This window comes from Papaver somniferum, chromosome 7 (genome assembly GCF_003573695.1).
Source record: "Papaver somniferum cultivar HN1 chromosome 7, ASM357369v1, whole genome shotgun sequence".
In the NCBI taxonomy this organism is placed as follows: domain Eukaryota; kingdom Viridiplantae; phylum Streptophyta; class Magnoliopsida; order Ranunculales; family Papaveraceae; genus Papaver; species Papaver somniferum.
The window spans coordinates 10207778-10228732 of NC_039364.1; the positions used below are offsets into that span (position 1 = coordinate 10207778).

The following is a 20955-nucleotide window of genomic DNA, read 5'->3' on the forward strand; positions in this document are numbered from 1 at the left end:
GAAGTGCTACTTCGATACCATAGACGAAGCCCGGCTACTAAGCCCAAGCTCAATAAATAATTTGTCCGGGCTTAGTTAATGGTATCGAAGTAGCACTTCGGGTTTTCGGACATGGGATCCGGGCACGAAAATCGGGGTGTTACAAGACCCATCAAATAAGGATACAAAATAATTCAAAATATTGTTTAAACAAACTAACCCTGTGGCTAGTTTATATCTAACAAGAATAACGGCATAGTATCCTATAGACTAGTTTCTGTTGCAGACTGACTCAGTTGAGAGTCTTGAGGAAGACTCTCAACGGTATGCTTAACATGAGCACTTGCTGATGATGATGGCGGTGGTGTTTGTGTCGCTGAAACCACTGGATGTTCATGATCTTTATCTTTTTTAGAAAAGAGCTTACTGTAATTTAGGTCTGAATTCCGATGGTTTCTTCTTCCCTGTTTCCATTTCTGGAGAATTGGGTAAGAAATTTTGGGGAGAGAGAAGAGGGAAACGCAGTGAGAGACAGGAAAATGAAACGGAGGAACAAAAATGGGCAAACGTGGGCCACGGTTTTTTTATTTTTCTTTTTCTATGGTTCCGGCAAGTATTTTTTTTTTTTTTTTGCAATTAGCACGTGCAGATTCTTGAATTAATGATTCACATATCTGTAATGCAATTCTTTGTTCTGATCTTCGTCCCATCCTTTGAATGCCTTGTATTTTCTGTGTGGATCCTTCACTTCAGATACAATTTACAGCCAAACATAGAACATCAATAACTTTAATCAGCCTTGAAATCCAACGTGAACAGAGAGACCCTTAACCAGGCTCTGATACCCGAATTGTCACAGGTTTGCAACACCCAAATGCTACAACCAACTTGACAATAGTTACTATGCTCCGCAGCACAATTTCATCCAACTCGCACTTAGACAATACTTTAACTTCTTAACTAAAACTCTATTCAGCCCATACTAAACAGCACTACAAGAAAATGGGTCTATTGCCTCACTACTTTGCCACACATCTTTAAATTATGTGGTAATAGGTGGGTTTTAGCCTCGTCACGTAAAAGGTGTGGCATTAAGTAAGATTTTTAGTCACATCTGTAAACAGTTGAGGGAAAAGATAAGTTTTTGCCTCACATTATTTGATGATGCCGGAATAGCTTATGCTATTGCCACGTTGATGCGGCAACAGGTATAAATGATTTTATTTATTAAGAAAATGATTTTATTTATTTATGAGGCTAATGATATTTATTTATTTCTTTTTATTTTATTGATTAAATTAAATTAGAGAAGACGCGTAGAGATACTACTTTCAGTTTTTCTCTCATATTTTTTTTTTGCCATGTTTTACTTTCAGCTTTTTTCTCCAGAAAAGAAGAAAGGACCCTAAAAAACTACTTCCGTCTTCTGCTTGAGATTCATCAAAAATTCGTTCGCTCGAGCCTAGTCATAGTAAATATCCCTCATTCAAGGTAATAAATATAAAAAATAATAATAAAGAGGATTAAACTCAATTTAATTGCAACCGAATACTTTTACCATAATTGAATATCTGAATATAAAGGATTAAACCCAACTGATACCCAAAGTGAATATTCAACAAGTACATTATGTTAGCTTATGTTAAAAAAAACCACTCAGAAACCAGTACTGATAAATTTTATCTTGAGATTGCTGAATTAGCTTTTGTTGGACCCTTACAGGTGTTGAAATTCTCAAAGAAACTCTTGGGATGCTTCTGCCTCGCCTAAATCTTCCTGTAACATCATAACTAATAATCAGTACAACGCCTAGGTAAAATGAAGTACATAATCAATTTAAAAGGGTTAAACTTACAAATGCACCTTCTTCTAAATTACTTTTATCATCTAAGTTTGCTGCCGTTATGAGAGATTCTTTAGCAATGCAGTAAAAACGAAAGGATCCTCAAAAGCATTCACATTAGCACCTTCTTGTTTGGAGATTCTAAAACAATATGCCACTTCTTATCAGGCCTACTCTTGCAATGAAAAACTTGGGTTATTTTATCTCTTGCAACCTAATTTTACAACAGGTCCAGTGATTCTCTTATGAAACGACTGCTGGGAATTCATTGTTTGAAAAACTTCTATGAGAACTAACAAACCGAGAATCTCTATGTGATACATCTTTAAGTCTCGGACTAAAAAAGCAGGCTATACATAAGTCTCTCATATCTACGCTAGTTTGTTGAGCACCTCTAGAAAGGCACAAGGATTGCTGGACACAACTACGGGGATTTAAAAGATAACAGATAAGAACCTATCCTAAAGTCCGGAATTGAATATTTTTTTATATTATTACGTGTTCTTTCAGCTCAATCATTCACCCACATAGGTATAATCCTTAACCTATATAATGGGTAATGCTTTATTTCAATTTTTCACCTGTAAAAATCATTTTTACAGAACCTCAACAAGCAAAGAATGAACTTAATCAACTGCATAGATGAACAATCAAAGCGGACTTTAATCAAATAACCATTAAATTGTCTGAAGGAAAAGGGCAAATTCGAAACATATTAAAGTATACGGAAGCTTTTAGATGGAAATAAAATAGCCTTGTTGATGTTAGTTCAAATATAAAATAGTTATGATCTACTGGGTGTGACCACATCACCTTTAAAGAGAATAAAACAGACATCACCTTTAAAGAGAATAACACAGAGGGATCTCCGAATAGTGAAATCTCATTCATAACTTTTGCAAGCTCGCCTAGATACCTATTTCTAACCAAAGGTCAAGGAAAAGCAACAAGGGCCAAGGGGGTTTCTTAAGCAACAAACAGATAGCAACAATTATTGTCTAAGCAAACAGAATAACATACTCTTAGCTTTCAGACCACAAGGGAAGCAAAGGAACAAGGGAAGAGAAATCCAAACAATAATAAAAAAAACTCAGATCACATAGTCATCAAAACATGTCTGTGCTCAACCTTGAAACTGTCTCAGAGCGGTTTTAGAATGCGGAGACCCGAGTTAAAACATTTGGAGGTGTCAGTTCCACTGTCTGAAAACACAATGACATGGCGGATTCCTTCAACCCAAGCACACTAGTCAGACAAATTAGGTATATGTTCCCAAACGTTTAACTGATTTGAAGTCGTAACTTGGGACTCGTCAATAGTCAAGAATGAGAACACATTAGAGGCACTATTAGTAAGGCATCTGGGATTCTAGGTAGTGTATTAAAATTGAGCCTTACACTGTGTCCAGAAACAGTTTGTAGCACTTGAATTGGGACTTCGGGTCGGAAACACCAAAACAAAAGCCTACCACCAGAAAGCATACTGTAACCACTTTAATTGGCCCCACTGAATTGGGTCTATCATGAATATCAAAACAGTGGAGTCAGAATACAAACCAAAATTTTCTGTGTATTAAATACTAAAGATTACCAGCTATTAAACTTACCAGGAGTTCGTCAGCAAGATCAGATGAGAAGACCATTTTCCCCATCCTTTACAAGCTCTTCGATGCCATCAAATAATTAAACCAGCAGAAATACCATCAATAAAGAAAGTGAATACCCAGTTAAACACTGAAACTAGAGAGAAGATCATGTACGTAGTTGTAGGATTACAAATTAACAACACAAGCTTACCATGAGAACGAAACCCACACATACTGGAAGTCCACTGCCGAACATATCCACGACCTGGACCCAGAGAGTTAAAAGGCATATCCATGAAAGTGAATTCCATTTCGAAATCCAGTTATTAATTTATTTGGCTGGGGTTTCTAACTTGGTTTTATGTCTCGGGTTCTTGCACTAACTCAGAGAATTACTTTCATCGGAAGATCCAACCCTCAGAGAACGACCTTCATCGGAAGATCCAACCCAGATGAGGAAGTATGCAAGCAAAAACCTAAGTCTGCTGATCCTAAAAATATAAAAAAGATAACTATTAGAGTAATGCATTTAGAAACAGGAATATGCTAAGTAGAAGACCTACCAAGCAACAATGGATAATCTTCAGCAGCTAGCCACATCGTGCGAAAAGCAACACGTTTTAGATGCAACCCCTTTATTTTTTCTTCATATTTTTCTCTTTCAGGTCCCTTACCTTTAATGTCACAAGAACCACAGCAATTACAGATCATCTGAAAGACCAAAACATCCATTTCCTATCCTGATTAGTGGGTTTCGCAGATACACTTAAAGCAAGGCCACTAGCTCCTATTCCGATTTCCTTTCCCAATCACTAGCTAAGAAGGAACTTCCATCCCCATATCGCTATATCATTCCCTAATCACTAGTGAGAACAATTAGCTCCCATTATCTATCTACCTCCTTCCTTAATATTCAGTTATAGGTTGAGCAACTACGGCGCTAGCTCCCACCAATGAGCGTGCAAACAGCTAATCCTAAACATTTGCGAGAAAAAGGGGCTTATGACCCTTGCTCGAAACTCCAGGAGTGTGAAGGTGGAGCTGACGAAGGGACAGACTTAATCGCGAACAAGGGAAGGGTCTCCTCAGGTTGATTTAAGCTGTTAGTGAGCTCGCTGGGCATCTTGGGGGTACTCATCTCGGTTCCCACTGTCCTCGCCAAAAGGTTGTGTCACAGTAACAAGCCCAAGAACCCCATTACTCATGTCGGATTTTAACTTTTTAAGATCAGTAAATGGCCTCAGACTGATTACTCACTGATAAACTAACCTCAGAAAACTGACCATCTCATATCAATAAAGTTTGAACAAGAAAAGCACATCAGGAAAACAAACTCAATTATTGATCAATGAAAAAACTCAGAAAAATGACTTGAGATTTCTAAAGTATCCAATTCTCCCGTAAAAATTAAACCAATGAATCGAACCAAAATCTCTCCCATTATCGATTCTTAATGGAGATTTAAAAACCCAATTCATTCCCTCCCAATGCATGCAATAGAACTAAACAAATTGATTCCATTCCAATTTCTATATTAAGAAATTTATCAAACTAAATTAACCAAAATCCATTTCTAGATTAACCAGACAGAAGCTTCATCAAAAAAAAAAAAAAAAAAAAAAAAAAAAAAAAAAAAAAAAAAATGAAAGAAAGATGAAAAGGGATTTGAAACTTACTTTAATTTGATATCTTCTTCTTCTTCGATCTCCTCTTAGGTTTGTCTAGCAAAATAACAGAGAGAAATTTTTGAAGAAGTGAATTCAAGAATCATTTTCATGCAATCAAACTAATCAAAATTATTCCTTCCCAATTTCTACCTTAACCAACATACCAAATCAAAATATCAAAATCTTTGTATTTTGGTCTCCAAAATCAATTTTTCAGGGATCAGATAGAAACTTGAGCAAAACCCAGAAACAAAGGAATGAAACTTACTCAATATCGTCATTTCTTCTTCTTAGTTAGAGTCTCCTCGGGTAGTTAAGTTTCCGGAGGGGGAAAAACAGACGACGGGGTGAAGATAAGAAATCAGAACTTCTCTTTTGGTTCTGGGGTTTCATCTTCTTTGGTTGGCTTTTGGGGTTTGCTGGAATGGAACCGACATGGCTCTATAAACTTATGGCAAGTAAGCCGGTGTCTATGCTAAGCCAATGGTTAGCCGTTTTTGCGGGGCGCAGCAGAATATTAGTTGGGGCATATTAAAACTTACAATATCTGACAGATTTATTCTGTGATTTAATGGTTCTTGAAAAATCACACACCTACAAAATTATCACACTTCAAAATAACAGTTTTTTTGCGTTAAATGATGGGTCCCACTATTTTCATATTATATCACATGATTTATTTGTAATACCCTGATCACGTAATTAGTCTGTCATTTAAAAACGTGATTTATAGCCCCTCTGGACTAGTGACATGTATAAAAAAAGGTACCCTGGTAATTCTTTCGTAGGCATGTTGATTGATTCAATAAATGCGCTAGTGGTCGTAGTGACGCCATGTCATATGTAAGGTTTTACGATTTTAACCCGAAGATAAAAACCACCATCAACAGTGGTATATGTGCTGCCGGTGATTGAGATCACGAAGCCGAGGAGATTGAGGAGATTGAGCTCGAGAGTTTCATGGAACGGTGATGCTGGTATGCTTGGGTCGGAGATTAACGGGAGGATAGGTTGCTGCCATTATGGCAATAAATGATGATTCGTGATTGATCGAAGAATTACGAATAAACCCTATCAAACCTACTTCGTCACCAACCATTGCAAAGATAGAGCAGTTTTTAGCAAGTCGGCTCGTAGACCATTACTTCTTGGAATCAAACTACCTCGTGGAATCAAAGCTACCTCGTGGAATCGAAGCTATCTCGTGGATTATAGCTACTTCGTGGAATCAAACCTACCTCGTGGGATTAAAGCTACTTTGTGGAGGAATTAAAGCTACTTCGTGGAACTAAAGCTACTCCGTGAAAGGAGAAAGCAGTAAGGCAACGAAGTAAGGAAAACGCCAAAGCCAACGAAAAAGGAAGGCCAAAGCCAACGAAGTAAGGCAACTAACGATTCACTTCGTCAAACCCCAGCGCCCCAACCATCTCGTGATTACTTCATATAACGAGTAAACATGAAATAAAGGAAAGCGTACTCCGTTAGTAACAAGAATATAACGAAGCCATTGCTAACTCCGCCATAATATCATTAGAAAATGACAAGTTTGCAAGACAACGGAAACATTCGGCCACACCAGGAGCAAGCAAAGGAGAATGATGACTCACGGGAGCAATCGACCAAAGAAGAAGGCGGTAAGATGAGAGGCGAAAGAAAGGCTAGGGCAATCATATGGGTCAATGACGGAAGCTATGCCATGTGGATGAACAGTGAAACAACACGAATCAAGATCAAAACAACGCGAAGATCAATGAATGAATGAAGAATCAAAACCATGCAACGGGGAACCAAAAACAACACGAAGCAGGATTGATACCTTCAAGACTTAGCGAGCGTAAGGCATTAAGCTAAACAAGGGAAGAGTCAAGAAAGGAGCATCATATGGCTTTTCCTTCGGATTGCTTAAGTTCCTTCATCTACCAAAGCAAAAGGAGGCACACACGTACGAGGAGAAACATCGGTTGCAGGGGAAAGACAAGGCATGAACCGACGAGGGAATAATTAGACCGGTGAGGATGACGTTAGGTAAGGCACGATACACACTTCTGACACGGACACCGCAACAGAGGAATAAATGAATCACGAAGAGTTTGAGGAAAACATTGGTGAAGAACACATGACGTTGGAACAACTAAGGGAGACACTTCACCCTGTACGGGGCGAGACATTGGTGAAGAACACATGACGTTGGTGAAAAACAGCGAAGAAAGAAATCTGAGAAGAGCGTTGGAGGCAACAAGAGGGAAAGATCAAAGACAGAGATATGAAGAAGAAAGGAGGAACGAAGATGAAATAAGGAGAGAATAGGAGAGGAAACGCGATGTAGACTGGAGACACGAGGAAGCAGTCAGGCATGGGGAAGGAAGGCTTAGCGTGATGAGAGGTTATGATCACGACGAAAACGGAGGAAACCTGAACGGAAAAACGAGGCGGCCAGAGAGGACAATGGGAGCATGAGCGTAACAACGATGTGGATATTGGGATCTCGCAAGGAGGAGATGCAAATTCAGAAATGGTAACAACTTCATCCCGAAAAAGGATACTGTATCGAGAGGAAGACCCTTGTGAAGATCACAAGGAAGAATACAGACGAGGAATACAGAGGATAAGGCTGCTAGAAGGATATGATCGAGAAATATACCAAAGAAACCTACTAGTGGAGGGGAGATATGAAAATCATAGGCTAAGATACAAAGAAGGAAGAAGGCGCGAGGATGAAAGAAAACGCAATGAGCGAGAAAGAAGTATTGACGAAGCAAGAAGAGGGATTGTAGATCAGGAAATATTACATGAGCTACGAAGATTGAGGGTACAAATGGGAAACTCGCAAAGGCAAGATAAGTTGCAATGGATGGAGGAGGAGGGCATGTCAACCACTCCGACTTGTGCAGGGTTGGAAACAACACCAAAAGGAAAGCCAAGGCTGACTGGCCAAAAGAAGGAAGGGTCACCGCGAGGTGATAAAGCCGGAGGTCACCAGATGAAGAGTATAAAGCCAACGAAGCAGGGGATGAATATGATACCATCGAGTCAACATTGAGTGGAACGAAGGGCAATGCCTCAGCAAGGGAAAAGGCAATAGAACTGACGGGGCCGCTGGAAATGATGAATAAATATGCAAGAAGTGGACCATGCAAACCCGATATTGAGGCATTATTTTCTCTAAAGAAAAGGGATAACGTTAACGAAGATATCTCGCCCACTACGTACTTCGTCAATTTTAAGTGATTACATATAACACAACACCTCGCTACTTCTATCCAACATGAAGAATCAACAACCAAACATACAAGGGCAAAATCATATCGAAGCAATGAATGGCCCCAACAAAAACTCATGATCGACAACAACAAGATCAAGGAATGGTGCTTCTATACCACAACGAAGCTTCGGAACTTCGCAAAAGAATAAGAGGAAAGTATATATTTTTAAAGTTATTATTCTTTCGCTCGTTCCTTCATCAGCAAAGGTCAAAGTCATCTACTCAAGCACCACACGTCTCGCTCCAAGAACTATACCAAAACGGATTTTTCCTTAAGGATCGCTCTTCAAGCAATACTCAAGGAAAAAAGGAAAAAATGTAGATACAAAAATACCATACTCGACATGTGGCGCCAAATGAAAGCCGAAGTAGTATAACATCCCTAGGATAGTCAACATAGTATGTTAACTTAGTTTCCTTAATTTGTAAGTAAAGGACATTTTTGTAAATTCATTTCTACTCTCTAGTACTTAAGAAAATATCTAAGAGAGAGAAAGGGATCAGACTTTATTTTTCTCTAAATTCATCTTCTTCTCAAAAACTAGATCTACAGCTTCAAAACTCATTAATGGAGTCTTATGTAAACCCCAAAATTTATAATGAAGGACCATGGATGTAGATCCCATTATAGATCGAACCATGTAAAATCTTATGTCTCCTTTTCATTTTAGCAATTAATCTTTTATGTGTGGTTGAAATATGTTTAGGTCTTGGAAGGAAATTAAAGTGAAAGTTTGGGTGTAGCTATGGATTTTTCGTAGTTACAACTAGAGTCAATCTCCCTCCGTTAGATTACTGATGAGTACATTATTTTGAGTACTCGATTTGAGTTGGTCAAAACTTTCCACTCAAGGGGTAGCTTTTTATGCTCCGTAAGATGATCGGCTGAAAATATAGGATAATTAGTATTTACCTAGATTTCCAGGTTTTCGCTTTAAAAAAAATTAAAATGAGAATGAATTCTCCTTTCAAAAACAGTACGTAAATAGAGTAGTTGTTTTACTATTTAAGTTCTTTTATTCATGCCACTGTTTGCACTCAACAACCTAACAATCAAATTTAAACTCTCATTAGATTTGAAAGACCTCTCAATCTCCCGGATGTTAACAATCCCATTTGAAATCCATCATAGCAAAGGCGACGATCCCACTATTTGTTAAAAAGACAACTCTTTGCTCATCACTCCTTTCATTTTCGCATTAACTCTACCTCATAACATCTCCCAAACATAATAATATATACAACTACAATTACTTGTTTGACCACACAAGGAGTACTACAGAGGAGGCAAAACCATGTGATTAGCTAATTGTTACAGACAAGCACAAGCAAATATGTTTTCACCATTATTTTCATTGTCGCATTAAAGATTAGGTAAGTTGTGTCGCTCTAGTCTTCTCATTTCCACCATAACTTTTTGGTAGACTCCTCTCCGAACTAATAAACGTCTCTTCTCACTACTGTCCATCATCTCCTCTATATATACAAATACTCATTTCAAGAACTCAAACCAAAACAACAAAGTTTTCACATCTTAAACCTCTTTTTCTAACATTGTTCATTCAAGTATACATCAAGAAAATCTAATCTCCAATCAACTTTCCTAATTCTCTTAATCTTTATTCAAAAGATCGATATGGGTTTCACTTTGACTTCAAAAATTCTTAGACGATAATTTTCGAAAGGCAAGAACGATGAGATGGTGATCCCCGAAGGACATTTTGCCGTTTACGTTGGAGAAACCCAAATCAAAAAGAGATTTGTAGTTCCAATATCATATTTGAATCATATGTGTAACCAAGAACTTCTAAACCAAGCAGGAGAAGAATTGGGGTTTGATTATCCAATGGGAGGTGTCACAATTCCTCGTAGTGAAGAAACATTTTTCAATATTACATCTCAGTTGAGTGACTTGTAATCAAGTGCAGAGAAAACTTCTCAACAATTTTGTAATATAGGGTCTCGTTAACATTTTGTACAAATCGGTGACATTGAAATACCAAATTTAGTTCGAATGCATATTCTATCAATCAATCAAATAACCTTGTAATCTATTGTAATCCTAAAACATAAACAACTTTGAGAATAATCGTGATCAAATTCTCAAAAGCAAGAATTAAGAAAGCTTTCGTAATTAACTCCCTATGGCGAGAACAAAGCTACTGGTACGTACCCAGACATTAGAAATTAATAAATAAGTCAATGTTAATGAAATGCAAAATCAAATCCCAAATTGCGAAACCAAACTCGCCAAATTTGAAAATTATAAGTAACTGAAGTCTAAACCAAGTAGTACTTCCAAGTTCCATAAATGGGACTGAAATCATACTTCAAACCACGGTTTTTTTTATTACCAACGTAAAAACTGTGACTAAGGTTCCAAAAGTACCATCAGTGCTTGTAAATTAAATGAAAGGCTATCAATTTAACTTCAAAAATTCTCCAACGATCATTTTGTAAAGGAAAGAATGATGAGATGGTGATCCCAGAAGGATATTTCGCAGTTTACGTTGGAGAGACTCAATTCAGAGTCAAGAAGAGATTTGAAGTTCCAATATGGAAATTTAAAAAAAATGCCACGCTTCCAATTTCTGGTTTAGAAAAGTGTCACCGTTTTTTTACCAGAATTAATAAAATGCCACGACCGTTATATATTTTGTCAGGGCCACCGAACCGATCTATAATCGTTGAGCAAGTCAAGCAAATGTTCATATCTGTACCCAAAAGTGAAGAAGCATTTACGAATCTTACATCTCAATTAAATGACTTGTAATCAAGTGCGGAGAAAAATTCTCAGAATTTTCACAAAATTTTGTAAAGTAGTAAATCTCCTGCAAAAATCGATAACATTGAAATACTAAAATTATACACATAAGGCGATAATCACCTACTCTTCTCTTCCACGTAATTAATTAAGTGATCATGTTGTTTAAAATTCTGCATTGTTACAATAACATGAATCAAAATAAATGGATTCGGATAGGAACTTACCTGCGGAAAATCCGAAATCCCAGGATCGAATGATTGCTGTTACAAGCCTCTTGAGAATCCCTCTTTGGTCTTCAATTGCAGTGAAGCCTTGAATATAAACTACTAGAGAATATACTACTTGTTCACACCCTAATCTCCTAGAGAAGTAATGGAAGAGAGGTACAGTTTCTGTGTAAACCCCAAACCTTGCGGCAGTTCACTTAACCAAGATAAGAATAACTTATACCCTTATATATGTCTTTCAAGGGAGTGGAAGAAGTGCTCCGAGTACTTCTCAGTCAGAACTGATTAGAGAAACTGATTCTCCCACATCTCCCATGTTCAACTATTCAACCCAATATATGCGGGTATACAAGATGGATTTGGTCATGGGTCAGGGTACATAACTTGACTGACCAAATACTAACATCTCCCACTTGCACGCATATAATATAGTACTTTCTATGCCACATTACCAAACTCTTCATACTGGATATAGAGTGTGCGACCTCACGAGCATTACACAAATGGCAGGAGCATGATGATCAAGTTTTTATCAAACTAACCAAAGTACATCACTTACTAACTTCTCGTGTTCACCTCAGATAATTTGACTACACCCGGTGCAATACTCTTAATCCCTCGAAGAAGCAATATTGTACCCACACATATAAATTGTATTCATGATTTTCGACAGACGAAAAATGCTGGCCAGCAATGAATCACAACTCATGGTGTATCATCAAATTTTCTTCCAAGAAATCCATATCAATCTAATTCAACTTAATAGCTTTCCTAGACATGTATCATATTACGGAAATATGCATCGTATTAGAAAACATGCTAAAGTAGCATCATTAAGTATCCTATTCATGACATAAACCCAAATCAAAGTGGTAAAAGAATTGGATATTAATCCAGTGGCTCACACAGCAATGAAGCAGGGAATCACTCATTGCTCCCACATTTGGTCGACTTAGCACATACAGTATGCGTATGCTATGGTGTTCTCCCACTTAAGTGGGCATGTCTTGTGTTAAAAATATACACCATACAGATCTAAGTCTAGTCGCTAAAAAGCGCCTAGCCTGAATTTCTAAACCCAGTCATACACATAGAGACTATCTAGAAAATCACATCTGGCTTTATAACAGGCTTCATTAAGTGGTGGTCAAACTTAATGATTAATCTCTTTGAGATCTCATCTTAGACATACTAAGGCGACTTTTACAATTTAGAAAAGAATCAAAAGATTGTTACAAAAACAAGTAGTTTTTGAAATACAAATTCCCAAGAACTTCTTTTCTCTTGTCTCATACTGCTCGCTATACTAAGCGCCAAGGAGAATCACCTGTGTGAGTAGGTCGATTCTTTCCCGTAGACAACTTTAAATATATGTACACATGAATGGTATATTTGAATTCCATAAAACGTATTTAATCAAGAAAACCATCATTACTCATTCATTCATTCACTCAAAAATAATAATAATGTCATCGAACAATAATCAAATGTTCTACATATCAAATCCTATTCAATCCCATGTTCTCTACATGAGATTGGAAAACAACTCTTGGCATTGGCTTGGTCAAAGGGTCAGCCAACATCTTGTTCGTGGATATATGTCTAAGAACAACCTTTCTTTATGCAACTATATTACGTATGAAATGGAATCACCTACCAATATGTTTGGATTTTCCATGGTATTTGGGATCCTTCACATATGCAAGAGCTGATGTGCTATCACTATGAAGCACCACCGCATCCTTTGCATTTTCTGAGACACCAAGGCTCTTAAGAAATCTCCTTAACCATACAGCTTCTTGGAAAACTGCTGAAAGTGCAACATACTCTGCTTCCATAGTGGAAAGAGAAACACACTTCTGTTTATTACTACACCAAGTGATTGCTCCACCTCCTAGTTTAAACACATAACCTGAAGTAGACTTGTACTCATCTTTATCGTTGCCCCAATCGGCATCGCTAAATCCTTTAAGTCTAATACCATCACCATGGTAACAAAAGGGAAGATCAGCAGTCCCTTTAAGATAACGAAATATCCTTTTGACCGCTTTCCAATGATCCTGTCCAGGGTTAATTTGGTAACGGCTTACCATACCCACTGCAAAACTTATGTCAGGTCTAGTACACAACATAGCATACATTAGACTCCCAACTGCGGATGCATAAGGTACTTTGGACATATAATTATTTTCTTCTTCATTCTTTGGGCATTGATCTTTACTTAGGACCAAAGTTTTATCCATAGGAGTGTCAATGGGTTTGCAATCATGCATTGGAAAACGTTCAAGAATCTTCTATATGTAAGTCTCTTGTGACAAACTAAGAATCTTTCTTGAGCGACCTCGTGTGATCTTAACACCTAATACATAATTAGCTTCACCCTTGTCCGTCATTTCAAAATTAGAGGACATCCACTTCTTAGTGGCGACAATACCTTCAAAATCATTACCAGCTAATAGTATATCGTCGACGTACAATGATAGGATAAGAATACTTTCCTTGGATCGTTTAATTTACACATAATGGTCTTCCTCAATCATCTCATAACCAGCAGAGGTGATAGACTGATGGAAACGCATATACCATTATCTAGACGATTGCTTAAGGCCATAAATAGAACGTTTGAGACGGCAAACTTTGCGCTCTTGTCCTTTGACCTCAAAACCCTTGGGTTGAGACATGTAAATCTCTTCATCCAGTTCTCCATTCAGAATGTCGTTTTAACATCCATTTGGTACAATTCTAAATCCAAATGTGCGACTATAGCAAGCATGAGACGAATTGAGGCAAACCTCACCACAGGGGAAAAAGTTTTCTCATAGTCAATACCCTCTTGTTGGGTATATCCCTCCGCTACTAGGCGAGCCTTGTATTTGTCAATTGAACCATATGCCTTGCGTTTAATTTTAAAGACCCATTTGTTTCCAATAGTCTTTCACCCATGCGGAAGGTCAACATAATCCCAAACATCATTGTCTTTCATTGATATTATTTCATTCTGCATGCCAACAATCCATTTTCCACTAGTAGGTGATGAAACCGCTTCTTCGTAAGAAGTAGGTTCATCCCCAATACTCGCAGCACACATTAATATTCCCCCTTCAATCTCAAAACGACGACGGGGTACTTTTTGACGCTTACTTCTGCGTGTCTCAAAGTCTTGGGGCTCTAGTGTGATACTCTCCCACTAGGATGAAGATCACTCTCACTATCTTCAGCGGGTATAGGTTGAGAAACTAATTCCCTACCCTCGCTAGAAGATGGTAAGATGTCAACATTCTCTCATATTTCAAAGAGTTCCAAGTCCTTGTTAATGTCACTGATGCGAGGAAAATCATCTTCAATGAAAACAATGTCTCTGGACTCTACTTCAGTCATTCCTCCACTTCGATGTTCACCATACATTACATAACCTTTTGAGCGATCAGAATATCTTATAAAGACAAGCTTTCTTGCTCTAGGTCCTAGTTTCCCGTACACATAGTAAGTGTTGTGAACAAAACCAAACGAACCCCATGGGCGCAAATTCCCTAAATTGGGTTTTTCGCCTTTCCATAGTTCATATGGTGTAGTAGGAATTGACTGTGATGGGACACGGTTTAAAATGTAGGTCGCAGTCATAATCGCATCCCCCCAAAAAGATATTGGGAGGTTGGCTTGCGCCATCATTGATCTTACCATATCCAATAATTTACAATTCCTTCTCTCTGCAACACCATTTTGCTGCGGAGTATAGGAAATAGTAAGCTTCCTAGTTATACCCTTTGTCTCACAAAATTATTTGAACATATATAATAAGTATTCACGTCCACGGTCAGTACGGAGAGTCTTCAAACTCTTCCCAGATTGATTCTCAACCTCTGTTACAAAGCGCTTGAAACAATCCAAGGCTTCGTAGCGGTGAGCGATCAAATATACATAACCAAATCGCGTATAATCATCAATAAATGTAAGAAAGTAGGAATAACCATGCCTAGCTTTAACATTCATAGGACCACAAATGTCAGAATGTACCAACTCAAGAGGTTGAGTAGCACGTTTAGCCTTACCAAAAGGCTTTCTACAAGCTTTTACTTCTAGACAAGGTTCACAAACGGGTAAGGAAACTTTAGCGAGTGAGCCAATATGGCCTTCTCGAGCTAACCTTGTCATCCTATCTTGCCCAATGTGTCCTAGTCTATCATGCCAAGTCATACAATCATCAACAGCACTACTACTAGCATTAGTTACTAAAACATCAGAAGAAAAAGAACTAAACAAATATAATTTAAAGAAGTTATTACTTAAATAACCATGTCCAAACAAAATACCATCATAAATGAATCTGCTGTCTTCAATTTTAAAAGAATATCCAAAACTAAGAAGTGCAATAACTGAAAGTAAACTATGATGAATTCCAGGTACATAAAGCACATCGTGAAGTGTTAAAATGCGTCTAGAGCGCATATGAAGTTGATAAGTACCAACTCCCACAGCTTCCTCACTTGAGCCATTTCCCATGTAGACTCTTTGTCTACCACATGAAAGACGTCGATAATTTACGAACCCCGCTCGATCTCGAGCTACATGTCTTGTTTCTCCCGTATCTACAATCCATTCAGAGAGGGAGAGAGCAACCAATACATGTGTACAAACACAAATGTTTACGGAGTTGAGTGAAAAAGGTACCTTTTTAGGCTCAGTGCACTCACGACCAAAATGTCCCTTTTTGTTACAGTTGTAGCATTTCAACTTGGACTTATCCTTTTTACCAGCTCGCTTACCACGACGGCGCTTAGCTGTCTTTTCTGCCTTGCTGACATCTTTTCGGCTATCGTTCTTGCGCTTATCCTGTGGTTTGCGATCACCTTGAGCATACAAGGAAGCCACATGTGTTGCCTCTTGGCGCTCAGCCTCAAGCTCAACGTGTCGAGAAATATCAGAAAAATTCTTGATGCCTTCATTATGAGTCAAAATTTGCTTCATATGCACCCAAGAATCAGGCAATGACCTTATCACAGCTAAAACTTGTTGTTCATCAGTAAGAACATTCCCAACAGATTTTAAATCACGGATCATAGACGACATCGTCCTAATATGTTCGGTCATGGAATGCTTGAGATCTTTTCTGTAGACCTCGAATTTCAGCACTAAGCTGCGAAGTCTAGTAGTGGACGTACCACCAAAATCAAATTTTAGCTGATCCCACATTTGCTTGGATGCTGGATAATTCTCATATTCTCCAATAACATCATCATTCATGCTACTCAACATAGCATAGCGTGCATGACGATCTTTCTTAACCCAAGCTTTGTAGGCTTCAAGGTCACGACGGGCTTGTACAAAATTACCTTCTTGAGGTCGGAGCATTTCATTTGTTAACAGTTCCGTTTGATCTTTGTAGTCGAACAGGTACTGAATTTTCCTATTCCACATGTCATAGTTCTTCCCATCTAGTTTATATCCCTTGGTGAGATCAGCAATCAAATTCTCGGTAGTCATTTCTATACGTATTTTGCACAAAGATTGACATTATTATTATGTGTACATACGAAATACTGTCTCAAAATCTAATTAATAAAAATAACATTTATATACAAATTTAGGACCGAAAATTCCACTAGGCCCATAATCATCACCCAAAAATGTACTTCAACATTAAATTTATCAATTAATTCGGACAAGGAATCATTGGTAAAACACGTAGTTTAAACCAACTACACCACTAATTGTCATTTACCTAGCATGTCAATGCAAACACAAAACAACATATGATCACAATATATCATCTAAAAACATAATACAACAAGTCAAAAACTAATCGGACACAAAGTACTGATCAAAACAAAGATGATATCTTGGTATTTAGGATATGATAATTATTATTTTTTAATCACATGTGAAGTAGACACAACACTAGCATGTTACTGACTCCTAGCATGTTACCGACTCCTAAGTACCTATCACAAAAACCATTTTCAACTAATGAAAATGACACGAGCATCTAACTGTTTCCAGAAAAACATTTGTATACACACAGTATACACAGATCGGATCCACAAACGGACACTAAGCCATTTTGGTCACTTAAGCCCACTAAGAGCATCCACAGTGGGCGAGTATAACCAAATTTATGGGATGAGATCCTAACACAGTGGGACGGAGTAAAGATCAAATTTGGACCAAAGATCAAATTCCAGACCAAATATGGTCGCGACCAAATCCCAAATTCTAATATAGTCGGGCGTAAATTTAAAGTACGCTTGATGCTGGGCGTAAATTTAAAGTACGCTTGTTAACGGGCGTAAACCAAATTTACGTATGTTGGTGGGGCGGAATTTAAATTTACGTTTGTTGCGGGCGTAACATAAATTTACGCCTGATGAGACGGACAGAAGAATTCCGCGCGTTGCCAGGCGGACACCAAAATTCCGCCTCTCTGGGGCGGACACCAAAATTCCGCCCCTCTCAAACGGACTATTTTTTTACGCCTTATCAGCAAAATTATGAAACATGAAATGAAAATTTTCGAACGTTAGAATGATAAATTTTTCGAACGTTGGCGTTGGAGATTGCGTAGCAGATTTTTGACCGTTGGTAAGATATTTATATCTTTCGAACGTTTGAAATTGAATGTTAATAACGGGTTTATTTTATACCTATATATACCAGATGAATTCCTTTCACATTTTCATATCATTCGTTTGTATTCGGCAAGAAAAAAATAGTATCAGGGAAAGAACCAAATGTTCTATGCAAACGTTTAGTTATACATGGAGGAAAATGGGTGGAATACATTATAGGAAAGAGTTAGCCACAACCATATTGACGCATTAGAGAGGAAATATTTCACCCAGCTGAGATGATCATGGAAACGGACATTAAAATCACGCCTATTTGATCTTTAGTTTTATCATACGTATCTAAATTACGTTTACGTCCCACATAGGCGTAAAAAATTTTTACGCCTCATTAGCAGGCGTACAATGGTCCTTCCGCCCCATTCAGGCGTACTAGAATGCTTCCGCCCCATTCAGGCGTACTAGAATGCTTCCGCCCGTGTGTATGTATACCTGCTAAAGAAACGTGTTATCGCCAGGCGTAATTTTATTTTACGTGCGTTGGCACGGTGAGATGATCATCCGCCTGACAAACGGGCGTAATTTAAAAACCCGTCCCACGTGAAACGTAATTTATATTTACGCCCGTCGTCAGGCGTTAATTTAATCTACGCCTGTCTCAAACGTAATTTAAATCTCCGCCCACAAATCAAATGTAACTGAATTATCCGCCCGTCTTCAAACGTAACTAAATTATCCGCTCGATCAAATTTGGTCTTCATCCCGTAGCGTTACAGTACAGAGTAAACTCAAATTTGGTCCCGTTTTTTGATCTTTGATCTTTGGGTATAGTCGTACGACTGCAGTTGCTCTAAGGACTCATCTTCATGCTCGGGTATCAAAAACACACAGGAGTTACAGTAAAATAAAAAGAATGATTCACACAGCAAGAAAAACATGGTGACGCTTTTTACAAACAACATGAACACAAAACAGATCATTCAGGGATGATGGTACAGAGAAACACATGAAGATACGAAATCATCTTGTTCACTGTATATCTAAAAATCCATCCGAAAAATCATTTTCAACTAATGAAAATGACGCGAGCATCTCATCAGTATCCAAAAGCATTGTATATACGTAGTATACAGTTGCCGGAATCAACAACAGAACCATATGCTCTTAGTTATATTGGATATTAGCCTCTTTGGGTCACTAAGCCCAACTTAGCTATACGTTCATGCTCGGTTTTGGAAACAAACAGGAGTTTCAAAAAAATTAAAAAGAATCCAAACGAAAACAAAACACTAGGTCAAGGCATATATATTGATTGGCGAAGCAAGAGTATTACATAAAAAACATAAAGATACAAAATCTCCATGTTTTACACGAAAAGATTTTCAACTAATGAAACCAAGTCTACAAGATATCCGTAAAGACGCTGGACTCATGAATAGTCCCGAAAATATACAAAATATTTTCTTTTCCAAACATACACGGAGCACATTCGAAAAAGGAAACATGATTTCTTCTATATACAACACAATCAATAGGAGATTCATGAAACAGAGATACAAAATCATCATGCGACACTTCACTCCCAATGCATACATCAAACAGAGATATAAAAACTCTTATTGCATACATCAAAACGAAGATATAAAAACTTCAATCAAGCAAATGATGAAAAATAAAAAACTTATCATCACACAGAGATCAGAACATAGAACACTCCAAAAGGCGAATCAAGCAATACAAAACGGCTCTGATACCACTGTTACAATAACATGAATCAAAATAAATGGATTCGGATAGGAACTTACCTACGGAAGATCCGAAATCCCAGGATCGAATGATTGTTGTTACAAGCTTCTTGAGAATCCTTCTTTGATCTTCAATTGCAGCGAAGCCTTGAATATAATCTACTAGAGAATATACTACTTGTTCACACCCTAATCTCCTAGAGAAGTAATGGAAGAGAGGTATAGTTTATGTGTAAACCCCAAACCTTACGGCAGTTCACTTAACCAAGATAAGAGTAACTTGTACTCTTATATATGCGGTTCAGGGGAGTGGAAGAAGTGCTCCGAGTACTTCTCAGTCAAAACTGATTAGAGAAACTGATTCTCCCACATCTCCCACGTTCAACTATTCAACCCAATATATGCGGGTACAGAAGATGGATTTGGTCATGGATCAGGGTACATAACTTGACTGACCAAATACTAACATGCATTAATTATTTTCCAGAATACAATTATATTAGAAGAGCACCGTGACAAACAAATACTGTTCTTATTGATGATCTTAATTAATTTTAATATAATTCCCCCTCAAATTTGGATATCACAGACAATGGGTGTTTGTTGTTTAAATTCAAAATCCCTAATTGATAAAGATATTAACTCCAATTAAACATGTCTGGACCCTTCATAAATTCTTATATGCAAGATATACAACATTCATAGTTGTATGAGAGAGCCATTTATAGTTGTAATAGCTCTCTCAAAAGATAATTAATTACGTCAAACATCAGCATATTATGGTCATGTGATTACCAACTTGACCACACAATGTTTCGGAAGAAGGCAAACCCCTGTGATACTGTCATGGAATAGACAAGCAAATGTTTGTTCGCCATTCTTTTGGTAGGCACCTCACCGAACTATCAATAATCTCTTCGCAGTACTATTCTTCATCTCCTCTATATATACAAATACACATTTCAAGAACTCGAACAACCAAAACTACAAAGTATTTACATCTTAAACCTGTTTCTATTGTTCATTCAACTGTACATAAAGAAAATCCAGTCATCAATCACCATTCATATTTCTCTTAATCTTTGACCAAATTCACTTTGACTTCAAGAATTCTTAGACGATCAATTTCGAAAAGCAAGAACGATGAGATGGTGATCCGCAAAGGACATTTTGCCGTTTACGTTGGAGAGACCCAAATTAAGAAGAGATTTGAAGTTCCAATGTCATATTTGAATCATATGTGTATCCAAGAACTTCTAAACCAAGCAGGAGAAGAATTTGGGTTTGATTATCCAATGGGAGGTGTCACAATTCCTTGTA

The 20955-nt window shown here is 37.6% G+C and overlaps 1 long non-coding RNA gene across 3 annotated transcripts; it reads right to left on the reverse strand.

The window, feature by feature from the left end:
* Positions 1 to 1493: 1493 nt before the first annotated feature.
* On the reverse strand, positions 1494 to 5481 carry LOC113295401. 3 transcript variants are annotated; one of them, XR_003332829.1, is made up of 7 exons: positions 5343 to 5481; positions 5084 to 5128; positions 3971 to 4118; positions 3619 to 3898; positions 3429 to 3485; positions 1835 to 3339; positions 1494 to 1755 (listed from the first exon to the last, which is right to left on the reverse strand). It is a non-coding gene; the product is annotated as an uncharacterized LOC113295401 (long non-coding RNA). The 3 variants fall into 3 exon arrangements; XR_003332828.1 differs by lacking the exon at positions 3971 to 4118; XR_003332830.1 differs by lacking the exon at positions 3971 to 4118 and having other exon boundaries at positions 1539 to 1755; positions 3220 to 3339.
* Between the last annotated feature and the right edge of the window lie 15474 nt (positions 5482 to 20955).